Source organism: Drosophila guanche, unplaced genomic scaffold, assembly GCF_900245975.1.
Source record: "Drosophila guanche unplaced genomic scaffold, DGUA_6, whole genome shotgun sequence".
NCBI classification, from domain to species: domain Eukaryota; kingdom Metazoa; phylum Arthropoda; class Insecta; order Diptera; family Drosophilidae; genus Drosophila; species Drosophila guanche.
This window is the reverse complement of record NW_022995759.1, coordinates 753,452-769,343: the sequence shown is the minus strand read 5'-3', so window position 1 is coordinate 769,343 and position 15,892 is coordinate 753,452.

Genomic DNA, 15,892 nt, shown 5'->3' with positions numbered 1-15,892 from the left:
GCAGTACGTACCTTAGCTTGTTTACTTGCTTGTCTTTGCGCGGTGACATCCGCTCTTGCTCTCGCTTACGCGTACTCTTTGGGCGGAATTGAGTTGGAATCGAAGCATGCGTACTGAAGAGAGTCTCAAGGTAATCTAATGGGGTAATTATTGCCACGCAGAGTGGTAATTACGAAAGAGGGAGACGGCGAAGAACTGATAAAACAATGTACCAATGTGGATGTCTGTCGCTCTCTCCCGCTTCTTCTCCCTCTCACACACTTCTTGAAAGTGTGCGTGCGTGTCTCGTGTGGGAGTAGCTTGGGAAAGCATCCTTCAATATTCATACATATGTATATACATAACTTCCGTCGGAATTTAATGATTTCAAGGACTGAAAGCTGAATGTTCGGGAGGGATTATTCGCTTGTGCAATATTCGCCAATAATTTTTTTAAAAAACAATTTTTGAAGAAAATATAATTGCTTTACTGTATTGTAGAACTATACCAATGCATTTTCTGAATCCAACATTTTACTGTACTGTGACCAGTGACCATTTCCCGAACATTTCTACAGTCATGTACACATTTATGTAAATATGTTCTTTAAGATATCTCTTAGATGTTTTGCACTCAGGGACAAGAATAAATTACATGCATATTTATGTTTTTATTTATAATCAATTCAGTGGCGATCATGCCGTTTACCGCCCATTTTAACAGCCTGAGATAAATCCATTCCAGATCGGCGAGTTAAGTACTTATGCAGTCGAAATTTGTTTTCTTTGGCCTCTTGGCAGCTTTGTGGCTGATGTCTGTAAATTTTGTCTGTAAATTCTTCTTCTGGTGAAGTATACAGGATACATATGTACATACATATGTATACATTATCTAAAGTATGTAATGGCCTCACGTATTGAAAATATCATACTACATATGTACATATGAACATACATACGTATGCGCAGTTTCGGCGAAAATAATAGCACCGTGTGGTACAACAGTCTTTATTGTTTCAAAAAATGTGTTCCATACAAACCTTTTTTCACTTTGCAGTAATATAAAGTAGGTTGACATGCCTCCTATCTGAAGAAAGTGTCCTTACTCTTACAATTTTGGCGGCTTTCAATAATTTAGGAAATTTTTCGAAAAAGAAGCGAAGTTGCACTGCAACACAAATAGCACCAAAAGTTGTATTTTATATCAACTTTTACTTTTCCGAGCTTTTTTATATGTTATGTTTTTAATTGATATAATAATCGGCGGTTTAAGTCGTTTGTAGACAGATAGTTACATAATATTAGTTGTTATGGGTCGTCGAAAACACTTTAGGGAAGAAACCATGGGGCAAAGTAAATACAAGGTAGAAAAAGCTCTGGAGTTGGCCCAAATAAATATGGATATAGATCCTGTGATCCGGAGGCAGCCAAATATTTTTGTTTTGTTGCAAAAACTTTAGATCTTATATAAAACGACTACCAAATAAAAACACAACCCTTTGCCACATATTTATATCTAATAATTAGACAATAATAAAATAAGGCTGGTATCTGCATGCTTTTCGTCTTATGGAGGTGGTATAGTAACCGTGCTGGAAACGATGATGAATCAACATTTCTTTGTTATTATATAATAAAACAATAATGCTGCCTTATATGCTATAAAAATGCCGTTGATATGTTTCTTTTCATCAGGGAAATTACCCAAAACAGACCAGATAGAGAGCTCTAAGGGGTTTTAAACAGTGCCTTTTATGCAAGGTTTTCTCTTCCTTAGTCCCCAGATATGAAATATTGTGAAAATCTTTGAGGAACAGTTAAATAATATGTTTCTAATACGAAATCAAGGAAAAAGCTTGATATTTGGGGGTCCTGCCAGATTTGTGGAGATGAATCCCCCAGGACAGACGCGAAAATAAGGTTACATTTTATGACAGGACTTTGAACCTTTTTTTTATGCCAAAAGCTTGAAAATAAATTATTAACCTTTGAATACAATTAAAGTAAGCTATGGTAATGAAAAAATGAAAGTTGTGACGCGTAAGAAGCGTCTCCCACGTCCCTTCTCGTTTTGAATGATTGTGTGACTCTTTTAGTTGTGTCTAGTTGTAATTTTCCTCATTTAGTTTTCGGATATTAGTGTAAAAACCGGCTTCGGCTTGATGCAGTCATTGCATATCAACGTCTAAATTAAATATTATACTAGGTGAAAAGGAAATGTGATTATATGTACATGATATGATTATATGATATGATAATACATACGAATGTAAATACAAGCAATATAACGTTATTAGTATCAGGATCTGAACAGTTTATGATATACTTATCCATAGCGTCTCCTTTTGTAACCAGCTATTTTGGCTGATTGTCATTATTCATATCCTAGTGAACCTAAAAATAATTTGTTTGTCTGTATGCAGGACAATAACTACTCATGATGAATCTGATGAAAAGATACATAGCTATCAACCCACATAAAAGTGTGTAAATCTATATACATACATACATAGATACAAGTATACAGTATACTTTCTTACTTACAAAAATAGTAGATACATTCATTTGTATACAATATGCTCGTGGCTTTAGTTTCATTTAAATAAAACCGAGTTCGTCATCAAGCGCCATTTTATTTACTGGCAAATCGGCAAAGAATGGAGCTGGAGCAGTTTGGTACCCCAGTGAACCAAGATGCGATACGATGTGACACGATGCTCCACCCTTTGTATACACGAACAGAAACACGCACACACACGCACACACACAACACATCCGCACATGATCCTGCAGTCGGCGTCGTAATCGAATGCATATATTCTCATTTCGTTGGAAAAAGTCAGAACTGAAAAAAGGAACCAGCGAATAAGGCAGAAACGTAAAATTCGCGTCTGCGTTTACGCTTTTTAACTAGAAATGAATAAAACACGCATGCATGATGGAGAAGGAGTATGAGTTAGAGTAGGTGGGTAAGAGAATTGTGAAGGATGGGATGGGAAACGGCAGCTAGGTAAACCCCTTTTTTTTGCCAACCACACTCCCTCTCTCATTCATTCTTTTGCTAGCTTACTCTCGCTTTTACCCACTTGCCATGTACCCATGGATGTACATATTTATGTAAGTATTTATGTACTACTACATATGTAGTTGGAAGTATAAGTGATTGGGTTGGGAAGGCTCAAGGAGAGTCAGCATCCAACAGCTTTACCACTGACAGTCAGCCCCCAAGCTTCAGTAAAATCAGGCGACGATATAGCAATGACGACGGCCACGGCGTCGTCACTTGCAAGGGCAGTGGCAGACAGAGAGTCCTCTCATGAGTTAGGTTTTCATTTTTTTTTTAACAACAGGCCAGTATTTTTAACTCCTTCGAATTATATGTGTATGTATGTAATACATACAAAATATTACATTTAGTACATACATACATACATATATATGTAAATATGTATGTAAATATGTACATATGTACATACATATGTGTATTTAAGTACTTTATCTTTCAAACAAGCATCAGGTTTAACAGTCTAAGATTTAAAATAATAGCACTTAAACATTTCGTAGGACAGAAACGCAGTTTTGAAAATAGGGCTTAATACCGCTGCCAGGATAGAATTTCACAGTGCGTTCGTAATCATTTCAAATTGGAACATTTCTTCCATAAAACCGTTGTATAAAGCGGAAATCGTGATTTTTAAATTAATTTGTTTTGGTTTACGTTATTCTTATGCGTTCTCTTGTTTATATGTTATCAGCTATCGATATAAGCAAAGAAAACGAGAAGGGACGTGTGACTTTTATACCCGGCACTCAGTCAGTATACCTGTACCATATTGTTTTTTTTTTCGAATTTTACATTTGACATTTGACATTTTTTTTACACTTCGCATATACATCCGCATAACTTCTCACTCCAACACGTTATTTTCGCTCGCCACCCTCCCCTAGAGCCACACACTGTAGAGTCAGGAGTCGGGATGCGGCAGAGATGCAGCAGAGGCAGAGACGTGTCAGAGGCAGAGGCAGCATCCTGCAGAAACAGGATCCTGCTCTTTTTACATTCTCTAATTCACACTCTGCTTCTGCTTCACTCGGCCCCTGCCTCTGCCCTCCCCCTGGCGTTGACTCTTCCGACTTTTAACCAAGAATCGGTTTTTAACGCTCTGCATTAGAAAAAGAGTGACCATCAAAGTTGCGTACAAGAAATTTTCATAGATGGCGCCACTTTCGAAAAATTTGTTGTGAAACCTATCGGTCCAAGAATGTACCAATTTTATTGCTGTTTTAAATATTTCATAAATTGGAAATTGATCAGTTAATACTGATCCAATTTGTTTAATGCATTTTATTTAGTAGGCTCTTACTACGTGTTCTGTAATGTGAACGATATCTAGTGGTTGGCGATGTCTTCTACATCTAGATGTAGTCCTGAGTGCCGGGCATAAAAGTTGTGACGCGTAAGAAGCGTCTCACACGTCCCTTCTCTTTTTTTTCACATTCTCTCTCACACTCAGGTTCGTGTAGTCAGCGGCCTCAGCAGCGAGTCTGCAGTGTGTGGGTCTAGGGAAGGGGGCGAGCTAAAGGAGTGTGTTGGTGTGAGAAGTGTTGTAGATGTAGATGACAGATGAAGAAAAAATGTAAAATTTGACAAAACACCGCTAAGGTGCAGATGTAGTACTGAGCGCAGGGTATAAAGTTGTGACGCGTAAGAAGCGTCTCACACGTCCCTTCTCGTTTCACAATCCATTTATCAAAATCAGATCCATGACTTCTTTCATCTAAAACGCTGATCATGTGCGTTCATCAGGACGATCACTAGAAATGGATCATAGATCCAGTTGTCCTGGTGAAGCGCCCAATCTATGTTTCGACTCTAGATGGGCAATCCATCGATTAAATAGAAGCAGATGAAAACAGTGTTATTCTTTTCAGAGTTTTCTTTAGCATTTAGAATCTAGACTCATTCGTAGTGGCGGCCAGCTAATTTCACCCCCAGATTTTACCATTTTTTTTTGCTGTATAGTGTACCCGTTAAGCCAAGGTGTATGTATGTACATACCTATGTTTGCATATTAATTAATTACACAAATCATTAACAAATAATTGTGCACAGCCATAAAACAGATAGAACCCATTGAGATGAGGATAAGCATTGAAGTGGCACGGTACTGACACTCCCCGAAATGCATTTGCATGATTATCGGAATGGGTGGAACGCTGCTGAGCGGTAAACGAATGGTAAATAATCCAATATGCTGTAGGTATACGCAAACATATGTATGTACATAACTACATACGTATGTACATATGTAAACATTTTCGGAATACTCGGATTATGAGCATACATAGATGGCTTTGTAAGTGCTTGAGACTCGTCGGGTTAATAGAAAGAAGACTACATTTCACGTGCTCATCATATGAATGTACAATTAGAGAGTACCTTCATGTATCTATATTCGTGCGCTCTAGTGTGTGGGTAGTGGACATATTAAATAAATACAGGTGATCAAACAAACTGCGAACGCCTCTGCCGGACTCGGCTTCAGTACGGAGCCATCGTAATTGGTTGAGATATTCATAGCTTCAATGATTCGATTTCGAAGATTCCGTTACAGGTACCAGTTGCCGGTACAGGGAGAGACGGCTGACCCCACAACGCGCTGCCGACAGTTTTCGATCGGCCGCTAAACAAAAGGCTAAAAAGATTACCCCATCCTGCAGAGGTCCCACACTTTTATGGAACACGACTCTTGTGTTCAAATGTTATAGACTTTACATATGTACATATGTTTGTATATATGTACGATTATATATATGAATGTATATATATGTATTTATGTACTATATATATATATATACATAAATACATACATAAATATGTAAATAACAGTGAATGCATGTACACACATACGTTGCACACTCCTCTGGCAGAGTGATGATTGTATCGAAAGAGTAAAACCTTCCTACTCGTTTATCATGTGCACATGGACATGTATGTGTACATACACATGTAAATAATTCTAGTGTTTTTTGTTGTTGTAAAAATAATCATAATCTTTATGTACATACATACATACATACGTACATATTTACATAAGAATGTATGTATGTCCATAAAAATGTATGCAGCAAAACAATAAAAAGATCAAGGCTCATTCATATGTATGTATGTACGCTTGCATACATCATTGATCCAAAAGACTGGTCTACTATGATCAGTTTGTTTGCATATTTATATGTAGATTCATTCAGTCCCATCCGATCCGGTCCGGTCAGGTCTGTCCATCCATTCATTAACCACTTCAATCCGATTATCGGAGTGAGCGAAACACTTTTTACAGATAGTCTTCACAGTTCAAATGTATTTTTGTTATAGCCTGCTTTCGTACCGAACTCTTAGGTGTTAAAATGCTAATTCGGATCACATACTTTGTTTGTCTCTGTCCTTCGCCCATCACACAAACAAATGATGTTACACACCCATTTCTGATACAGTCTTTAACACGAATGATTGACGGAAGATACACTTACACAGTTACCACTGATAGGAATTCATGGTTTGGTTTTCGAGAGGCAAAATTGAAAAGAAATACTAGTTTCTGGGGGAAAAGAATACTCTCTTTGCTTTTAAGGGTCCTCATAGGTACTTTCTTTGCGAGACACAGTATAAATAAATAATAAATAAAGAAATAAATCAATTTAAATAGTCGACTAGTCGAAAAAAACAATGGAGGGCTTCAGCGTTCGATAGATGTACCTATCACAGTTATGAATGAAATCATTCATTTCGGAACTGTTAAGTTTTGTGAAAACAATTATAAAAGTCAGTAAGTATTATATATTTTATAGTAGTAGTATTTTATAAATATTATAGACAGATGGAAGACCGACTAGTGTGACTGGCAATTCTTTAAAATGGTTGGAACTACTGTTGCATCGAATTTGTGATATACATATGTATGTATTTACTTATATACTTTATATACATGCACACCTAAGGGGGGTGCCCTTCCCATTCTATTCTGCGATTATGATGTATTTATACGATTTCACCATTTCGATCTGTTGCCTCGTTTGGTGTTATTATTATTATTCTTGATTATATTGTCGCTTTTCTTTGGTCCGGTCCGGTTGGGTTGGGTCGACACTTCTCCACAATCTTCCCTGTTTTTGTGCCTGTTCGCTCTCTATGTGGGCTGACACTTTTCCCGTTGACAATTTATTGATACTCCTATGATACGGCCAATGTTCGTTCCGTTCCAACTTTTCATTGATGAGAATTGCCTTCTGACTGCCTTACGTGTCCGCTTAGCCCACACATTCTTGTGCGTGTGTCGGGGTTGGAGTCGGGTTCGGGTTCGCCCCAATTCCATTTACCTCTATACTGTATACCTGTGTAACTGATGAACATACTTTTTTGGATGAACCTTCAAATTCAACGTTTTTTATGTGATCGTTTGACTTTTCCCAGATAGTCTGTTTTTGCTCCTATGACAGTATTAAAGGAATGTACTAAAGACTAAATAATGTTTGTAGTATTGTCGAAATCTACCAGAGTACGACTAGCATGAAAAACGACAGAATCTGACAAATTTATTTATATAAATATGTATGTACATATGTATACATATATATATGTATGTAAGTCATGAGCAAAAGCGACACACGGAAACTGGACTCGACTCTGCTCTGGTCAGCAACAACAACCAAAATCAGGGAGTGACAGCGAAACGTGAATGAACTGAACTTGACCGAAATTCGGTGTAGGAAAGTATTAGGGGTGTGTGAGCCGGTCAATCGTTGGGCTGGGCAACCTCGCGTCTTTAATGCAAGACGGACATGTTTTGAGTACGTGTGGTATGTTATCTCAAACGTTTATTACCGTGTTAAAAAATTAGGCCGTGCCGTACCAAGGGATATTATAGAACTCTTTAATATGTATCTTTAATATGTACATATGTTTGTACTTTCATAAATATGTAGCTATCCCTCATATTTACGTACATATACATACATATACATACATATGTATGTACATAGGTAAATACAGTTTTGATTTTGAATTTATGCATCTCTGTACCTCTTTTACCTCTTGAACATGCTCCTTTCTTTCTATTGTCATTCTATAGCTACTATTGGCTCATCTCATCTGGATAAAAAATCTATGGTTTTTCCCGGTGGTAAAAGTATCTCTGTAGTATATTGTGGAAGTGTATATTTCCACCATGCATCTCAAAAGCAAAAAATGGGGTCCGTCTGGTCACTGGGTTGTGTGTAGCGGTCTTCAATTCAATTCGTTAAAAGTCTCACTTAATAAACGACGATGGTGAAAATGCTGATACTTTACGGTTTTTAATCCCAAATTAATGCCCAAGCAAATCTGTGCGGGTGAGCCACCACAGCCTCGCTGCTTTATTTGTTATGCTTATTTAATTCCGGAAGTCAAACGCCTTTGTCATCCATAGTCCCTTCTCCCCTATTTCGTTCATTTAAAACTCTGTTAAAACAATTATAATTGAAATGCAGCTTCCCCTCGTCCAGTTCGGGGTCGGCAGCAATCAGAGCATCCCCATGCCATCCCTCACTCTCGACATCCGACTACTCTGCCCGCTGTCCGTTGCCCGCTTGCCCTTGACCGGAATTGCCAGCATAATTATCCGTTTACCGTTTTGAACCATTATTACCACCACGACAACATAATTAATTAAAATTTTGTTAAATCTCTTCAGCTCAGTTGGGGTTTGCTGATGATCACTTCTTTTTATGGAGGGGTAAGGGTGTGCTTTTCAATAGTGATGATAATGATTCATTGCTAATGAATCCTATGGCGCTTGAAGAGGGTCCTCAGTTCTATAGAGAAATATTAAAATCACTGTGGGCCCTATCAATTCAGATCTAGGGCTTTATTTTGTTCTTGAAACCCATAGACACCAGTAAGGAAGTCAACTTCAACGTCGATGCTTTATTAGCTTTAAATCGGACATAACATTTTTAATCTTTAATATATGTACATATATAATTATGTATGTAAATACATATGTACATATGTAAGCAAACATACATTTTCCTACTGACAGCTGTGGCTATATTGACTCAGCTATTAGTGAATATCAAGAATACATACATATATATCGAAACTATTTCTATAGTTCGAAATAGTTTCAAGTTCCATCCTTACAAGCATCTGAACAATCCAGATTTGAGCCAGCTCAAGGGTAAACAGATCGAGAAAGATTCCGTGTGAATTATCCCCATTGGTTACCTGCTGAGGCAACAATATCAACTAGCGATGCGTTTAACAAAAGGTGCATATGTTTGTATGTAAGTACTCTTATATGAAAGTGTAAATAAACAAAGCCTTAGAACAATTTTAGGCCATTAGGTTCACGTGCATGGTAGATATGAATGCAACCATGTTGAATCGCTGGGTTGAGTTGGATACCAGAAGCATGATTGAGAGTCATTGTGCAGCCCTGCAGGTAGACGTACTTCGGTCTGGCTCTGGCTTCGGGTGTTTCCGGTTACAAGAAATCGTATTCCTCAGCTAAATATGAAACTCGAATATGTCTGATCCATGTAGGAAAAATGCATTTGCCAATAATTACCCTTTGACAGCCTAAGTTTTGACTGGGGAATCGAACTCCGACAAGACAAAGTGTACATTGATCCAGCAAGATAATTTCCATAATTAAATATTCTTCCCAGCATGTATGGACCATGATTTGGCTCCAATAAACACTACAAGTAGGATGTACAGTTTTAATATTTTTGTTGTGCAGCCATTACCAGAAGTCAGATTTATTCTGTGTCATCCAAATGAAGTAGAAGAACTGTAGTGTAAAACGGATTTCATTTGCTATTAATTTGATTAGTAGGAGGAATATTCGCCAGATAAGACCAAGAAGCACGTACATACATACATGTACATATGTAAATATACACATGGACATAAATAAGTAAACGCGTGTACTTAATTTATGTTATCGGGTGGGTGCAGTCCTACGAGAAAGAGAGGATGTAAATAGTTAGCTTAAACCGGAGGGATGCGAATTCATATTTATAAAAAGGAAAATTAGCCAGCGTATAGGTAATAGAACTGGTGCGTGTATCACGGAAATCATGACAAGAGCAGGATAAGAAATACTGCTTAAGTGTGTGTCCCACTTGCAGCTCACTAATAACTATGCAACTTGAGCATATAAATTACTGCCTTTGTGCCTTTTACGACCACTCGGCCAGAAGAAGATGCTGTAACTTATGCCTATTGGCCCCCAATCGAACTTTCACCGTAACGAAATTAATTATATCCCAATGACACTGCGTAATGACACATTCAGTTTAGGAGTTAGAGAATGTACACATATACATATATGTGGCATAAATGTACATACATATGTACATAAGCGTAATCTATTTGAATATGATGAATAGAAATAGGAAATTTTGGGGAAATCGATATAAAATCGAAATCTCCTTTAGATAGTCCACACATATGTACTTACATATGTACATACATACGTAGGTTCATACATATAATTATTTCAGAGAACAATAAGGATGCATACATTGGGACAATTTATCAAGAGTAAAAACATGGAATTTAAAACTCTGCAATGCTGGAAGCAATAATTGTCATAAACTAACAGTTGGATTATTACACTAAACCAATCATTTTCTGGAAGCTATGGGGCTTAGATGTTATATTATGTGTATGTGGATATGAATATACATACATATGTATGTGTCAGAGACTATAAAAGCTAGAGCCACAACATATTTTTTTGAATATTAAATTATATTCATTCTTAAAAAAAATCGAAATCTGCTTAAATCTATGTGCTTTTCTGAGTTATCTGATCAAATAATATGTTTTTGACTAGAACGCCCTACCTCTCTTCGACTGCCCAATGGCACGTGAACTTAACACCAGTGTCTAGTCGATGGGGAACAAACGGCCCAGGGCAATTGGCAGTGCTGTGACTCCTTTTATTGATGCAGTTAATCGCATATCTCGGCACGCACGAACAACACGGAGGAAAGACCAACAGTCGACCCCATGCCCAGTACCCAGCACTTGGACACGGACACCCCATCCTCACAAGCTGGGCAGGCGGCCAGCTGGCCCATCTACACGTTAAGCAGACGACGTACAAATGAAGTTCCTGTAAATTTCCGGTATACACCAAGGTAAATTAAACAAAGGCAATTAAAGCGTTAATGTTCTCGAATCGTGATCCTGATACTGACACGACTACAGAGATATCTCGCCCACTCTCTACCATGTTTCCGAATCCCTTGATGAAGAGTTAGTGCTAACTCCACATTCGGGAACAGGAACAGCGTCGGCAGGGCCACAAGAAAAGAGGCCAACGACAAGGCGACGTGTGTGCGAAATTGCCGGTAGGATAATGCTGATAACAACACGGATAAAGATACAGAAGAATGCTTTACAAGCGTGCACTAAACGTATCGTATTTAGTTATTAAATAATTCACAAACTCTACACTGAGACAAACAACGGCATTTCAGGATATCGTTTGAGATATCCACCTAAAAATTTGTTTGCAACAATCAGTAATTTTCAACATTTTGCGTAACGCATGACTATCTTTTTGCTTATAATCGCTGTTCAGGCGCTTACTATATGCTCCGGGTTCGTATGTGTATTTCTCTACGTGCAGTCTCAGAGCCTTTATTGGAAAAATAGTAGCTTCTCTCTTGTTGTAAGCTATCAATTATTTGCTATGCCCTGGGATTCTTGGGAATATCGTGGGTGAGTTTGTGTCTGCCACAAAACATATGATTTAATAGTGGCGACGGTCGTCGGGCTCACTGTTTTGGCCACTCGTAAATATTAATGAAATTATGTATTCGTTTATTAATCGCCAGGAGGATTCACTTGCACCGCCAACGTTCACCCCCAGTACACCATAGTGCACCTTGTAGACTTATGTACATGCATATGTATGTGTGTATGTACGTATGTACATACATATGTATGTCCATGTTTGTTGTATATCAGGTACATGTTTTCCGTTTCGAAAAGGAAACTGCTAACTTAAGTAACTTGAGCTCTGTTACAATTATTAAATATGTACATACATATGTATGTAATATGTTTATACCATTCGTACATAGATACATACATAGATTTGTACACACATATGGACAAGGGTAGATGTCATTTCATTTTTGCAAAACCAAAAAATCGATTTTCCATAATTCAATGTAAGAAATTTCAGATGCTAAAACTGCCAAGAATTTTTTATCCAATTTTTCACGGAAAGAGAAAAAAATTTTGGGGGTGCCGTTCCGAGTTGAGTTGGCTGGGCCGTGCACACAGCACACCGAGTACCCTTCGAACATGGGCCTGTGTCATGGCTATTATTTAGTTATTTGAGCCGTCGAGTAGGGCATTTGCAGTTCCTCGTAGCACAATGCACAAAACACACAAAACCTAAATGAAAAAAACTACCCCGACAAAAATTATAATGAAGTCGGTGGTGGCACAGAAGGAAGGCAGAATGTGCGTTCGAAAACGAACAACTGTGAAGCAGGGAAAGAGCCAAAGTTGGCGGAATGAGCAATTTTTGCCACCTTCCGTAGCTTGTGCAGTCGAAACACCACCATCACCACCCTACATCAAAATTAAAAAAAAAAAGAGAAAACAAAAAACGTAGGTTTATGTATATGTATATGTACATTGTACAAATAAAAAACGGAGATCATCCACGGTGATGAAAAGAATCAGCCCCAGGTTTCAAAGACCAAACACATTCATACATATGTACATTTGTATATGTATACAAATGTGTGTGGGTGTGTTTTTTTGCGGAGAGTTTTTTGTTGGTAGTTTTTTTTTTACTTTTCCCTACACATTAATTTTGATAGCAAGTCTACATTCGGAAAACAGAAAGTTAAGAGCAATGCTCTTTTATTGATGTGGGGTTGATGGTCACCCTTCTAGGGATTTACATACCCTTCTTCGGTCCACACACATGAAAATATCCAAACATTGGAACTTACTGTAGCTTTTTAGTTTCTTTCTGCATAGGAAACTGCGTACTGCCTGTACGGATGTATTGTGGGGGTTTCGAGAAAAAACGAGTACGGGCGTTTGTGAGATGCTTGTACGGGTCCGAGCTTTTATACCCGGTACTCAGTCAGTATATACATATGCATTCATATGTACATTGTATGTACAAACAAATGAGGCAGAGTGTGGGAGCAAGAAAAAATAACAACAATATGCAAGCATAAGCTATAAGGTTCGATCTGATCCTAATTCGTGGGTCTGATAGATATGGCCATTCACTAAGGAATTTCCCTTCCTTCAGTGCGTTACGCAAAATGCTCCTACCTCAAATACAATGTACCCTATTGTTGTACCCTATTCTTCGAGTATCGGGAATAAAAATAATAAACAAAATTAAACAAATGTTCGCAGTAGTCTCCTTGCGTATAGCGGTTAGAAAGAGCGAATAGGGTTATTTGCGAGTATAGATAAATAGGCTAGATAAATATACATAAATACATATGTATATGTATACGTACGTATGCATGAATGTATGTACAAAACGTACATATATACATATATACATACATACCAACCATTCATTCATTCATAGCACCTGCCTTCCTTTAAATGGGACGGCTCGTTTTATTTTATTTAATTTATGTTGTACTATTTACTATGTACTATGAGAAAAAAACTTACCATTACATATGTACATATGAATGCATATGTACTTAGATTCATGCACACATATCTACATGTATAAGTACATTCATTCTAATATTAATTGAGGGGTGAATTTTTTAGCGCATTGAGGGTGACAACTGCTCGTGGATACATTTTTTTTTTATTGATTTCAATATTGATTTTGCTGCACATTATGCCCACGCCACACCACCAAAAGTTTATCACCCGAACAGGGTTTCAGCTGGGCCAGGAATTTTACCATTTAAACCCTTTTACTGTGATATTTCGACCGGAAAACTAGACGTGGTATGCCTTTCAAAGAAAGCGACATTAAGTACAGTCTGGCATTTGAACAAACAAACAGGCATAAAAGTAAAAAGTGCCTTTCATTTTAGATTAACTTTGATTTACATTCAGAATTTCTTCTACATATGTGGTATTGTAAATATATCAAAGTACACGACAAACATACGCGAACACATTGGATTATTGATATTTAAAAACCATACATATAAATAATTAATTGGATAATTGGATGTAAATACACCATCACCCATACAGCTCACAAACCAAGTACGATATCAACTTAATTTACTTTGATGATGATTTTATAATGACCAAATGTAAGAGTTAGTTCTAATGCGTTATTATCTACGATTTTTGTTTAACAATACAAACAAATCCGTAAAAACACGGGTAAGATCGAACCTTATGCTTATGCTTGCATATTGTTGTTATTTTTTCCTGCTCCCACACATAGTACATATGTATGTATGTACAGACATTCCTATGTAATCTTTTGATTTTTTCGAATTTAACAATTTACATTTAAATACCCGGTACTCGAAGAGTAATTAGGGTATATTTTATTTGTGGTCGAAAAATCTTACATACAGAAGGAAACGTTTTCGACCCCATAAAGTACTTATGTATGTATATATATGTATTCTTGATCAGCATCAATAGCCGAGTCTATGTCTGTCTGTCTGTCCGTCTTGTTCTCAGAGACTGTGTATAAGAGCTAGAGCAAAAACAACAAAATTTTGAAAATATATTCTTTTTATTTTATAAACTATGAATTTAATACCGCTGGATTGGCACCTTTGCCCACTTTTGATTTTTTTGGGGTTTTTTTACGAACTTTTGACTCTATAAACTCAGGAATATCGAAAAACAATTACATATATCCTGGGTCTTTCACTTGTTGTGTATTGGTGCATTAATTCGGCTTCGCTTAAGGCTTTTATCATGAAAATCTATGTATGGTTGAGCAATAATAAAATAATTAAGCGCTTGACCGCTTTCTAGTGAATAAATACTTTCATTGCCAGAAATACCGGCTTTTGGCATTGTGCATTCTGTTGTTATATCTGACAAAAGCTGATTGCGCTAGTCGAACGCTTTTTTAAGCAGCTAGCTTTTGTCAGACATACTATTTCTAGTCCGAAAATTTTGTATTTTCCAGCCCTGTTTTAATACCGAAAATACTAAACAAATATTTCCGTCGATATTATTGGTATTGATATTTTTGGTAAAAAGTATTTATTTTAGATACCTGTACAAATTCAAGTTTAAATTGAATTTGCGGGCTAATATCTAATAATAATTTCAAATATCTTAAATCGACAACTTAAATGCTAGTCCCTGGGGTCCATCATGCTCAACAAGATGCGTGCACACACCATTGTATTTCGTTTGTAGAACGGGCGTTATTTTGTAACCGTGGCTTGTTGCTTTGGCATAGGACTAAACCTATTTAGACTAAACACTAACGGGAACTGATCTTCTAGGAAGATGTATTGGATTGGAAAGCTTAATCAGACCAATGATAGCTTTTTTTCTTGGTTATATTATGAACGCGTATTTATGCATGTATGTATATATGTATGTATGTACATATGTATGTGTGTATGTATTGACGTGTAGGATGCACAGAGATGCCAAAACTTTCTATTAGTCTTTGTTTGTCGGCCATCGGTAAGAATTTTCAGTAAACGGAATATTTGGTTTGAATGTGAAAGCTTTTGTAGACCATTTTAAAGATTGACTAACTGTTTCCCAAACAAATATATAAAACTACAGTATCTTATGGCAATAAATAAACCTATCGCAGAAGGAGCTTAATATCTCCTAACTGAAAAAATAGGTTTCACTTGGACGGATGTTTTTCTTTATTTGTTACAAAAATATTTACATGTACAGTTAAATACA